This window comes from Serinus canaria, chromosome 5 (genome assembly GCF_022539315.1).
Source record: "Serinus canaria isolate serCan28SL12 chromosome 5, serCan2020, whole genome shotgun sequence".
NCBI classification, from domain to species: Eukaryota; Metazoa; Chordata; class Aves; order Passeriformes; family Fringillidae; genus Serinus; species Serinus canaria.
Genome location: NC_066319.1, coordinates 46,821,783 through 46,833,807, shown reverse-complemented (window position 1 = coordinate 46,833,807; position 12,025 = coordinate 46,821,783). Strand labels below are relative to the sequence as shown.

General features: G+C 42.6%; 1 long non-coding RNA gene across 1 annotated transcript; it reads right to left on the bottom strand.

The window, feature by feature from the left end:
• Nucleotides 1–8,324: 8,324 nt before the first annotated feature.
• LOC108961229 (uncharacterized) lies at nt 8,325–11,691 on the bottom strand. The gene is made up of 2 exons (XR_001989428.3): nt 10,961–11,691; nt 8,325–10,112 (listed from the first exon to the last, which is right to left on the bottom strand). It is a non-coding gene; the product is annotated as an uncharacterized LOC108961229 (long non-coding RNA).
• Nucleotides 11,692–12,025: the final 334 nt, after the last annotated feature.

Genomic DNA, 12,025 nt, shown 5'->3' with positions numbered 1-12,025 from the left:
TGCCCGTGCCCGTGCCCGTGCCGGTGCCGCTGCCGGTGCCGCAGGGCTGCGGGCCGGGGAGCGGCGGGCGGGCGGGACCGGGCGGGAACGCGCTTAAAGGGGCAGCGCGCCTGGCGGCCGCCGCAAACAGCATCCTCGGGAGAGACGGCGTGGGAGACGGGATGGGAAACCCGGGACTTGGGATGCGATGGGGTGCGATGCGGAGGGGGAGGCCGACTGGCCCCTCGGCAGTCCCGGGGCACCTGCCCCAACATGGCTGTGGCCCCGCCGAGCTTGTCACAACGTCGAGTTGGGAGCCGCCGAGCCGGAAGACCTTGATAAGCGTCGGCGGCGGCCCCGGGGCCGCCAGGGTGGCCGGGGCTGCCGAGGGGCTGGCGGTGCCCTCGCCCGGCCCCGCGGGCGGCTCCGCGGGAGCTGCACTGAGCGAGGACAGCGGTGGTGGCACTGCCGGGAGCTGGGCTGTGGATCCGTGTGATCTCTGACATGGAACAGCACCGTTGTTCCCTTGCGTACTTCTCCCCTCGGCCCCTGGGTTCCAGCTGTACCCCCGGCCAGTCAGGCGCCTCTGGGCCGGCTCTCCCCGCCTGTTCCCACCGTGCACCAAGCGCCTCGGGACCGCCATGCCCTCCCCGAGGCGACAAGGGCTGCGCTCAGCCCCGACTGTGCCCCCTCCATCACCAGATCCAGCCATGGTGACTGCCCCAGGACGACGGTTGGATGAAAAGACCTTTGTCCAGTTGTGGTGGACAAAGTAATAACAATAAAACTCATTTGCTCCAAGAGAAATTATTTCACTGCTGTCCTGTCAGCTTCCCCAGCGTCCTGACTTCTGACCTTACCAGGTGTCAGAAATTAAGGGTTAGATATGAGTTTCTTCTCTGAAACTTTCCATACCACTTTTTCAGATTCTCCCACCTCTGAAAAAGCTATGTGGAAACAGCAGTATTTCATCAGACAGGGCATGGGAGTCTTGATGTTTATACACCAAAAAAATTCATTGTAACATGCTCTCCTCAAAATGCTGGGTAAGATAAGTAGGATAAGTAGGACTGTGGCAGCCAAAGAGAACTGTGCTGTGGAGGTGGAGGAAAATAGGTATGTTTTGTTATTCATCATACAAGGCAGTGCTTCCAAATTACTGCTGCCTTGATTTGGTGACAATGCACATTCAGTGCCATGAACTGCAAAAGGGGCAAATGCTGTTCACTGGCATTTAACTGGTTCGTTTTTTTCCTGAAAGAAATTTTCTAAAAATACTGCATGGGCAATATTCTTCAACACCACTTAATCAGGGACAAAACAGAGCTCTTACTGAAGGTCATAATTCCCTCTCTGCTGCTTGTGAGCCCCAAAGACAGAGAGAAGCCAACTTATACCACTGTTTTCTCTTTTACGTTCAAATATTTGAGAGTAAATATTTATGTTTTTTCTTTTATTAGAAGCTTTTTTTAGTGAAGTGCCCAGAGAGGTCACGTGGTGCTACAAACCTGCTTCCCCCAACTCTATGTCTCACAACATGGAGCCTAAGTGATGAATATACAGACAAATGGCTTTCAGATTTCATTGAAATAAGATATTGAAGACAGGTTTCATCTTTGAATTTCTGTCTGTTGATGCAACAAATCAATCTGAACTGCTTCATTGCTCATTACAATAGGGAACTCTCTGCACTGAGGGGAACTGAGCTTCCGTAAGTATCTTTAAATTATACCAAGTGTTCATGTACCAGAGTGGTGAGCTTATTAAAAACACTCAGGTTGATAAAGCAGGAGTACACTGAGAAAATATTAATTCCATTTCTCATGTAAAATTTCTTCTTTGGTTTAAGTGCCTGAAAATTGCAGCTATGCCTTCATTTACTGAACAAGGTCTTACACAGTACAGCATGTAGCTCAGGTACATGGTAAACAGTTTATTGCTTATGAGTCCTCTGCATTGTCCAAACAATGTCTAAGCCCTAAATAAATCCCATACAAGTAGTCTGTTGTTCAGTCAAACCATTTTATACTTGCCTAGCTTTTTAATTCAAGTATAGAGAGTCACACTTTATGTAGGGAACAAATGTCATTAAGGAGCAAGTATAGAAACTCTGGGAATTAATTTCTCAAGTCTCTGGGCTGAACCGAAGTCATAGATTCTCAGCAAGATCCTCATGAATATGCCTAACAAAATGGGTACAGTGCTCCACTGGAAACCATTTTAAGCAGCTAAGGTTTATGTCTATATGTTTTTTGCCTCTGCACACACTCATTTAAGAGAACACATAAAAGCTGCAGGCATCTTAAAGCCCACAAATCATTAATGAAAGAATATATTTTTAACATTAAATGAATGGGGAGTGGAAAATTTACATACCAACTGATGAAAACTGAAAGAATAAATGTTATTTTCTGGGTTCATGAACAGAAATTTCAGAAAACAGAACCATGGAATCTTTGAGGCTGGAAAGACTGTCTGGAGAGCTTGTCTATTCCAACTTCTCTGCTCAAAGCAAGGTCAGATAGAGCAAATTGCTCAGGGCCATGTCCAGCCAGGTTTCAAATATCTGACGCCACAACTTCTCTATGCAACTTGTTCAAAGGTTTTACCATCCTCACTGTAGAAAGCTTTTTCTTCTGTTAAATGGAAATTCTTGTATTTCAGTTAGTGCTTATTGCCTGTGGTCCTGTCACTGAGCTCCACTGAGAAAAGTGTGATTCCATCTTATTAGTCCCTCTCCTAAAGTATCTGTACACACTGACAAGACCCATTCCCCACACCAAACCTTTTGACATTGGTGCTAAGCAGTCCCAGTTCTCTCAGCACCCTTTCATATGACAGGTGCTCCAGTCTCCTCATCACTTAGCCCTCCCCTCAACTTACTCCAGTATATTCATGTCTTTCTTGTACTGGTGAGTCCAGAACACCCAGAACTCCAGCCAGGTCTAAGCAGTGCCAAGTAGAGCAGTATAAACACCTCCCTTGACCTGCTGGCCATGCTTTTCCTACTGCAGCCCAGGATCCTGTTGGCCTTCTTGCCAGGCAGGCTCATCCCTGGTTCACAGTCAGCTGGGTGTCTACCAGGACCCCCATGTCACTGTTTGCAGAGCTGCTTTTCAGCTGCTCAGCCCCAGCCTGTACTGGTGCTTACATGACGTGCATGACTTGGATTTTCAGCTGTTGAACTTCATGAGGCTCGTGTTGGCCCACGTCTCCAAGCTCTCAAGACACACTTGAATGGCAGCACAACCTTCAGCTGCTGGTGTATCAACTGCTCCTCCCAGTTTTGCATCATCTGCAGAGGGTGTCCCATCATCTGGGTCACAGGCAGAGACACAAAACAGCACTGGTCCAGGGTTGAGCCCTGCAGGACAGCACTGCTTTCCAGCTGGATTTTTTGCCCCTGAGCACAACCCTCTGAGCCTGGCAGTTTGTTTGGCCACTTTTCAATTCACATCATTGTCAACTTGCCTAGTCCATATTTCATTACTTTGTCTTTGCTGATGTAATGGGAAGCATTGATGAAAGTCTTGCTAAAGATAAACTTTTGCTGCTTTCTCCTCCTACACTGAGTTAGTAATTTTGTTGCAGAAGGCTATCAAGTCAGTCAGGCATGGTTTTCCCTTTGCAAATGCACACTGACTACTCCAAATAACCTTCCTGTACTTAATGTGCTTGCAAGTGCTGTACAGGATTATTTGCTCCATCATTTTCCCATGGATCAAGGTGAAGATAAATTACCTATAATTTCCCAGATACTTCTGTTTGTCCTTCTTGAAAACAGCAATGACTCTTGCTTTCTTCTGTTTCTCAGGACTTTCCCAGTTGCTTTGACCTTTTTTTAAGATAATAAAAATCAGTCTTACAGTGCCATTGGCCAACTCCCTCAGCACTTGTGAGTGCAACCTATCACGTCCCATGGACTTGTGTATGTCTGGTTGTTTTGAAGTGTGGTTTTTGCAGGATAAGGTAGATAAGGTGTGGAGGGGATTTGAAGCATATTGCTTCTGTGAATTGTGCTGGCTTTTAACTAAGTTTTGCCTGCATAAGAGTGTGTACTGTAGTTACAACATCATTCAGGAATAAATCAATTAAATATAAAATTAAATATAAGGAGAAAAGAAATAATCAAGAGCAGAAGTCACTATTTATGTGACTGTTGTCACTTTGAATTACATTTTCAAATATTCAGCTCCAAAAAGACACAAAATCTAGTGTTGTTCCTTTTTTTTTAAATCTCCATGCATTAACAAATCTACTTTTAGAAAGGTAATCCTTTCTGAAAAATACAAATCCTAAGCCTTCCTACCTTGAATCATGTACAGAAAGTTTATTAAACTGTTCATAAATTGAAGTGAATTGATGCATGTATAAAAACAAATCATTGTATCAGTTTCCACAGATATATAGCTGCACATCTGTATCCAGACAGGTTCACTGTTACCAACTCTGAAAACATTCTCATGGTGTTTTCCTTAAAGGCTCAGCTTCTTGAGTCATGTAATTACATGGGTCTCTATTTGCATTTTAAATAAACTAGTCCTTGCCTGACATAGTCAAAGACTCCAATGCAATATAAACAATGTTTGAAACAAATGAGGATTTCAATGCCTGAATGAGAGGCAAGGACCTAAATTTTATCAAAACACAAAACAAAACCAGCTAACTTCCAATTTTATTTATTTTAAGCCAATACCTCAATTTTTTAAACTTCCTCACCACTTTTGGCAGGAGATTATCAGTAACTGCATTGTGATAAGAATACTAAAAACTGCAGTAGAGGTGGGGAGAAGTCTGAAACATCTGAAATTTTTCCTTTAATCTCTACAAACCTATCTGAATTGAAGTCTGTGTCATGGAGGGAGGCAAGGGTAATTGCAATAAGAAAAGCCAAACACAGAGTGGACTGAAGCAGGAGGAGGCAGGTTTTTCTGCCTCTCAGCATCTTCCAATCTACATGGTGCTTTCTGAATACTTACAAGGCTAAACTAATGCCAATGAAAGGGTCTTGGTATGGAACTGGAGCCCCTGAACAGCTCCTGCATAGGGACCAACCTCCTCCCTGTCAGATTCAAACAGCAGATGGAGTCCCTCAGGCTCAGATGAGTGTATTTCACAGCAATAGTTATATCATATTAAATTAAATTTGTCTCTAAATCTTTGCTCTATGTAAGAATTAATCCTCATGAATGATTGTAAAATATATAATCGCTTGAGGAAAAAGTCTATCTGGGATTAAATTGAACAGTTAGGCTTAACTCAGATAGGATACAGCAGGTACCCTGGAGCAGCTCCTCAGGGCTCTGACACCTGGGTCAACCAGCATGAGCCAAGAGACAGAGAGCAGGGAAAGCACCTCTTCTTGCTCACAAAAAAATCATATCTGCACAAAAGTAACACAATATTACTGATGGCTTGTGTAGTCTTGTGCAGAGAAATAATTTCTTCTGAGGTGAAGATATTCAATTTTAACCTCTGTGCTGAGACTTAAAAATGCAAGGAGAACTTCCATTAGTGGTACTATCACACAGCACTTTGTACAGAAAAAAATATCAACCCAACCTTCCTCCTGTGGGAGGGCAGGAAAGGAACTATTCTGAGAAGGAAGGTGTAGAGTAGGATAGGCATTTGGATAGGGTAGAGAATTAGAATAGAATAGAGAACAAGTTGGCAGTAATGGCAGAAGTGATCATGATGTGACCAGAAGCTTGGCTGAAGCCACCGACCCATATCAGTTATGCCATCTGGCATGTGACAAATTCATTTCAGTCTTCACTGGCTTGGGCTGCTTTAAAGTGAGAGATGGAGCAGTAAAGGGCTCTGTGTCTCATTGCTAGCTAGGACTGTGTAGTAAAGGGCTCTGTGTCTCATTGCTAGCTAGGACTGTGTTTCCAACAGAGTAGCCAGATTGTGATGTTGATATTTGTTCTTTTTTTCCCCAATTTAGAATAATTAAGACCTCGGGAAAACAAAATGCCATTAAGAAATACAGTGGTTATTTGATTGTACTGACAAAACTGTAATTTTCTTCTTATTCTGATAATTACGTCAACTAAGTCTGTGGATGTTTGCTTTATTATTACATTTGTCAGCATCTGTCACTGTAAAATCTCTGATAAATGCCCTCAATTTCTCTTCTAGAGTAATGTCATTAGCCTTTAAGTGAACAAAATACTTAATTTGTTGCTATAGCAGTGGAGTTTGAGAAATACATGGTGACCTGCATAAAGAATTAGCACAAATTTGATAAGCATGCACTAAGACTATTATAAAACCAGAGACTGGATATACTGCTCTAAGAGGCACAGTCTTTGTGACAACTAACATACCAAGTCTGGGGAAATTAGCACCATCCTGGCTGAATTATATCTCTCCTGCAAACAGCTGGGATTTTTTCCTACCTGTAATATCAGACTTGTGCAGAATTGACCATACCACCTACCTCCATAGCTGAAATAAAAGCACATTGTAGTGGCAGCAATGCTTTAGGAATCAGAATGGCAAGTGTCAAAATACTGCCTTCTTAAACCTATCATAGCATCATGGCCCAAAGGCAAAGAAATGAACAGAGAAATCAAGAAAAAACAGATACTTACTTTGCTTTAGTATTTCTACACTCAAGTAAAAACATTTGTAAGATGTCTCTGCTGGGAAAAAGCATTTGCAGAGAGCAAAAGAAGGCATGAGACTTTCCACAAGGAAGGGAAGAGAAAGCCTGTGACACTCAACACTGCTGAGATCCTTGCTGTTTTACCACACCTGTACCAAGTTTGTGACCCAGGTGAAGACAACTCAGTAACAACTAAAGCTGACTGACCTTTCTCCTGTATTTCAAGGAATACTGCCTCCCTAGCAGCCAGTGAGCTGTCTGGTCTCTCCTACAAATTGGTTTGCTCCACACAGGAATCTAGGTGTAACCTAAGACGAAATGAAGGCTGGACTATCAGAGGCAGGAACCTTGGTGGGAACAGAAAGTGAACTGAATTGACGGAACTGGGACACTCCTAAAGCAGCCTGTAGGAAAGCTGCTGCACTTCACATGGGAATCTGCAGATTTTTCTCATCTGCAGATCCTTACAAATTGTCCTATCTATTGCAAATTCAAGTTTCCTCACAATTGCACAATATTCCCCAAGTACTTTTTACAGATCCAAAGTGTTTATGGACCATAAGCTGAACACTACTGGGTCTTTTAATTTAAGTGTAAACTCATCCATTCTTAAGAAGAGACAACAGAGTAGCTGAAAGACACTTCCACTTACTCAGAACTATGAGTATTTTAGCTTAATTGTACCCTGCAGCACATAACCATAATACAAAGCATGTAAATGTTACAAAGTTCAGTTCAATACAAGATCTTTTGCCTTATCTGGAATGGCTGCAACTTTTGTTCCTATGGAAGAACAGGCTTCAGCCCCTTACCCTTAAGTATATATGTGTTACCTGTGCTGCTTATAGTCAGCTTAACACCAGTTTTGGCCCATCTGCAAGAAATGCAAACCATTGATGTAGAGATACCATGAAAAGCATGGCAGGGAACCATCCTTCAACTCTGTTTCCATCTCCTGCTACCCTGCTGCCTTATCTGGGGCAAGCATTTCACGTTTGGTGCTCCCCATCTATGGAATTACAGGAGGGAGTCTCTTTCCTTTCTTTTCAAAGGACCCCACACACAGAACCCCGAGTGGTACCCACCAGGCTGCAGGTAGGGTCACTGCTGTGAAATGACAAACCCACCAACCATTTTCACCAAACACCTTGGGCAACTGTAGGAAGCCGGAGAAAAAAAAATAGCTGTTGGAGCCAGAGCCCTGGGCTGCATTTATCAACCCAGTTCTAGCTGAACTGTGGCTGGTTTAGACTAATAAATAAACACCCTTGCACTTGATGAAGAGTATAAGCTCATTCATACCACACTGACAGCAGTACAGGTGCCTGCAATGACCTGGCTTCTCTCCTTTTCATCTTGGTTTCCTATGCACCACATTCGCCAGAGCTTCCAGTCCCAGGATTAAAGATCCATTTGCAATCAGTAAAGAGAGCTACATGAAGTAATTTTAAATGCCTGTAAAATGTAATCATTAGTACTTTCAGGAAGAAATCCTTGAAGTGGACTGAAAATCCAAAAAAGAAAGTATTTGCGAAAAACACTTAAATTTTAAGTAGCTCTTCAGGTAAGTAGTTTCTAAAAATTATCACTGCTTCAATATAAACATCCCCATATATCTGTTACCTCATTTCATCCAACACAATTGTCAGTGCTTTACTCACATCCCCCAAGTAGGTATTATAACCAGGCCATCTTATTACTCATTGCCATAATTTAAGAGGACAAGTACAACAACTGAAATGCAATATCTTACTGATTTATTTAAGCATTACTAGCTGAGAGAAGGATGATGAAATCAGATACAGGACAAGCAGATACACTGAAATGTTCAAAGCTGATTTTTACAAAAGATTCTGCAAAATAGCCTTATTGTTCCAAAGGATGCACCCACAGTGTGCAGGAGCAGAGCTCCTTGTCCAAGTGCCTTTTAGTTACTGGCATTGCTTTTTCTCTGGATTCCAGGAATGCAGGCACATATCCAGCACTCATTCAAATCTGTGGGAAACTTTCCACATACACAACTGGGCTTTCACATCACACTGTTCAACTGAGTGACAAAGCTATCATTTCTTGGAAAAAAATAAGTTAGTATGAGTTTCTTTAAACACTCATGATGAATGTTTCCATTCTCATCTGAAAACTTCAGTCATGGTTACAAGGCTGAAGGGAACTCAAGCCATTTATCTGAAAATAATACTTTAGAATTACAGCAAGTACAACACTTTCACACATTCACAGCCCTACTTTCAGAATCTGTTTTCATATTAGATATTACAAATGACTTAAGGGAAATTTAAATTATATTCTGCTAATACTTAAGCATCACAAAAGGTTGATATTCTGTATTTTCTTGCAAGATAGACTTGAAATTATTAGAAGACATTCTTTTATTACACATATAACATGGCATAACAAGTGTTATTTACTGCACTTTTCTCAAATTTAGTCTAGACTTCAAAGTATTTATCACAGTAATTGCAAATAACAATCATGGGAAAATCTCTCAAAAATCTTAATCTAACAGCTGAAAATAAATTTAAATACCTGACTATCATGACCTGCAGAAAAACATTTATCCTGGTGGAAGAGGAACACACCAAAAGAAAACATGTAAAGATTAAAGAGAAACTCTCAAGAGAATCATCCTAAATTCTCAGAGGTTTAGTATGAGATGACTATAATTTTTTTTTCTCTGTATAATTTCCCATTTATTTACTTTAAACTTTAGATGGTACCTGTATGTGCTGGTACAGAAAGGATGCAGGAACAATGACAAAACCATGGATGAAATGCAAAGAGTAAACTAATTTTTGTAACCTCACCAACCAAGGAATCCTCAAAGCAGCAGACAGGAAAGGCACACAAATGGGAACACAGGCACTGCAAAGCTTGGTCCATGGTGGAGGATCAGCCAACCTGCTGCTTTTTCCGGGATTTCAGGGATTCACACGAGTATAATTTACCACTGTGCTTTAATCTTGCCCACAGGAGGGCAGGATTCTCAAGCATGTTTGACAGGGTACCTCTAATCCACCACAGGCCTATGTTTCCTAGACACAGATGTTCTACCTGTCTAAAACACAAGGTTAAAGAGCAATCAGCATGATAGATGTGGTTTTCAACTGCCAAACTGCAATACACTTGAGCTTGTTTACAGTCCTCCTCCTCCTCGCTCTTCCACTTCTCACAGGACCTGATGGCAGATCCAGACTGGTCCAAGGCAGCAGGAGATGGCAGAGCAGATCTGCCACTATTTTGTATCATTAAACCACTGTACATCTGGCTCCAGTTCTACAGTACCTGCAAAAGCTTTCTGGGACCTGGCCCATGGGATGGGTGACAGTGTGGGAACAGAACTTTCAAGAGAGTCCAAGTTTGGAGTATTACAGTTTATTGTAGCCTTTAGATCTTAATTTTGAAGGGATGTTTTCTATTTCTTTTTATAGCTTGAAAGGTGGCACAGGAACCATCCAGCTGGTCCAAGAACTGCCAGTGAAAATGCTGAGAATCCAATGAGTGTCTCCTAAATTAAAGAAATAAGGTTAAATAAAGCTAAACAAATGCTCCCAAACTAAGATGTCCATTGCCAAGCAAATTATGTGGTATTATTGAACTTCTGCAGCCATAATTCCAGAAATGTGACAGACTCTAAAGGAAAAGTAATCCACAGAGGATTATTTTATGTGTTAGAACTAAAAGCACTAGCAAGCTACGGCAGTTGGAAAGAAAAGTATCTTAGTCCATTCCATGCACCAACATCCTTATTCAAGACACATTTAAAACAATAAAAGGCACATTAAAAGATATTTTCCTACAGATTCAGTACATTTTATGCCTATTTCTTGAGCTTTTTATAAATAAAATCTTTATAGAAACACTATTTTCGCCTTCATAGTTGCAGTAGCACAGTTTACCACTATTCAGGTATTTACTTTGGGTATTTACCAACACTGGGAGTTGATACAATAACTCAGAGAGTTGCTGCTTAATTTTTAGTTAAATAAATTTAGTTGGTCTTCCATAATCACATGCTGGAATACTTGTGCTGGGGACTATAATCAAAGACTATAAAAGGCACCCCACAGAAGTGGATTTTGTGACATGTCTCTGTAGGATGCTATGTCAGCATTCTCTTCCTCTCAGGCACAAATTTCCCTTCTAGGAGGTGGGAGGAGACAAACTTCTTTGAGAAGCGGAGGGAGTTCCTGGGCAGAGCTGGCTTCTAGTTGGGATGAAGAAAACAAATATTTTCTAAATGAAAAAGAACAGCAAGAGAAAGCTCTTCCAAGAAGACAGGCTTGCATGAGAGAGGGAAAAAAAACAAAACAAAAAAAAAAAAAAAAAAAAATAAAGCACAAAGACAGAACTCACCAGCAGTCCCACTTTGTCCTCAGGTGGGGAGCTGTGGATGCAGCGAGGGCTCCAGGTGGCAGACCTGAAGCAGAGGAGTCGGGACCCGCAGTGCTTTCCAGGGCCCATGATTTTAGCCCGAGGAGGGGAGAGCGCAGCTGGGATATCCTGACTGACCAGTGACTACTGCGGCCGGGAATTTCTCAGCCCTCTGGTATTTTCTATTGCTCCAAGCCTGTGCAATGCTGAATTCTCTTCAGTGAAGACTGCTTGACAGTCAAGTCCCTTCGTTTTTAAGCTGGGTGCAAGAAGCACCAAGGCAGTCCCTGGGTGATGAGCAGCAGGAGTGTGTCCCTGCCCGCTGCCTGGGAGGGAAGCACTGGGGATGGGGCAGCCGCCTCCCACGGCCTCATTGGGCTGTGCTGCTGAGCCAGGGCGCTGGGAGGAGTCTGCCTCTGCTGCTCGCCCTGGGAGCAAAATCGAGAAAGCTGTCTGTCTTCCCATCTACAAGAACTTAAAAGTCTTTTTTCCCTTGTGCGTATGCGTCTCCACACAAATTGCTTGCACCCCAATTAAACACTCTCGGGAATTCCTGTTTGCAGTTCACTTACTACTTTCATTCAAGAAACTGACCCCTAAATGACCAGTACCTTGAATAAAATATTTCCCTGCTCCCACTGCAGAGAATATCTCCTTCTTGCACACCCTACCCAAACCATCATTAATCCATGTGTACAGCAGAGCTGTGAGGCTTTCCTGCTGAGAAAGCACCCTTCCACAGCAGGGAAATGTGAAGTCACCTGGCTGGATCAAAGCAAAATCTGTGATAGGGTAACAGGCAAAGGCAGAAAAATGTTATCAGCATTTCTGGTAGGAGATTATTTAAGCACTCAAGTAGCTGGGCAGACACAGAGATGGTCATGTCTACTCTTCTGCATGCAGAACTGGAGAGCCACAGTGCCATGGCACTAAGCCCAAGCTTAGGAGCTGTTAGCCCAGGAGCAAGCACCATGCTAATAAGCAACTCATCTTGCAAACTGGGGCTGGTTTATAGCTAGTCAGCTTTCAGCCACGGCAATCAGACAT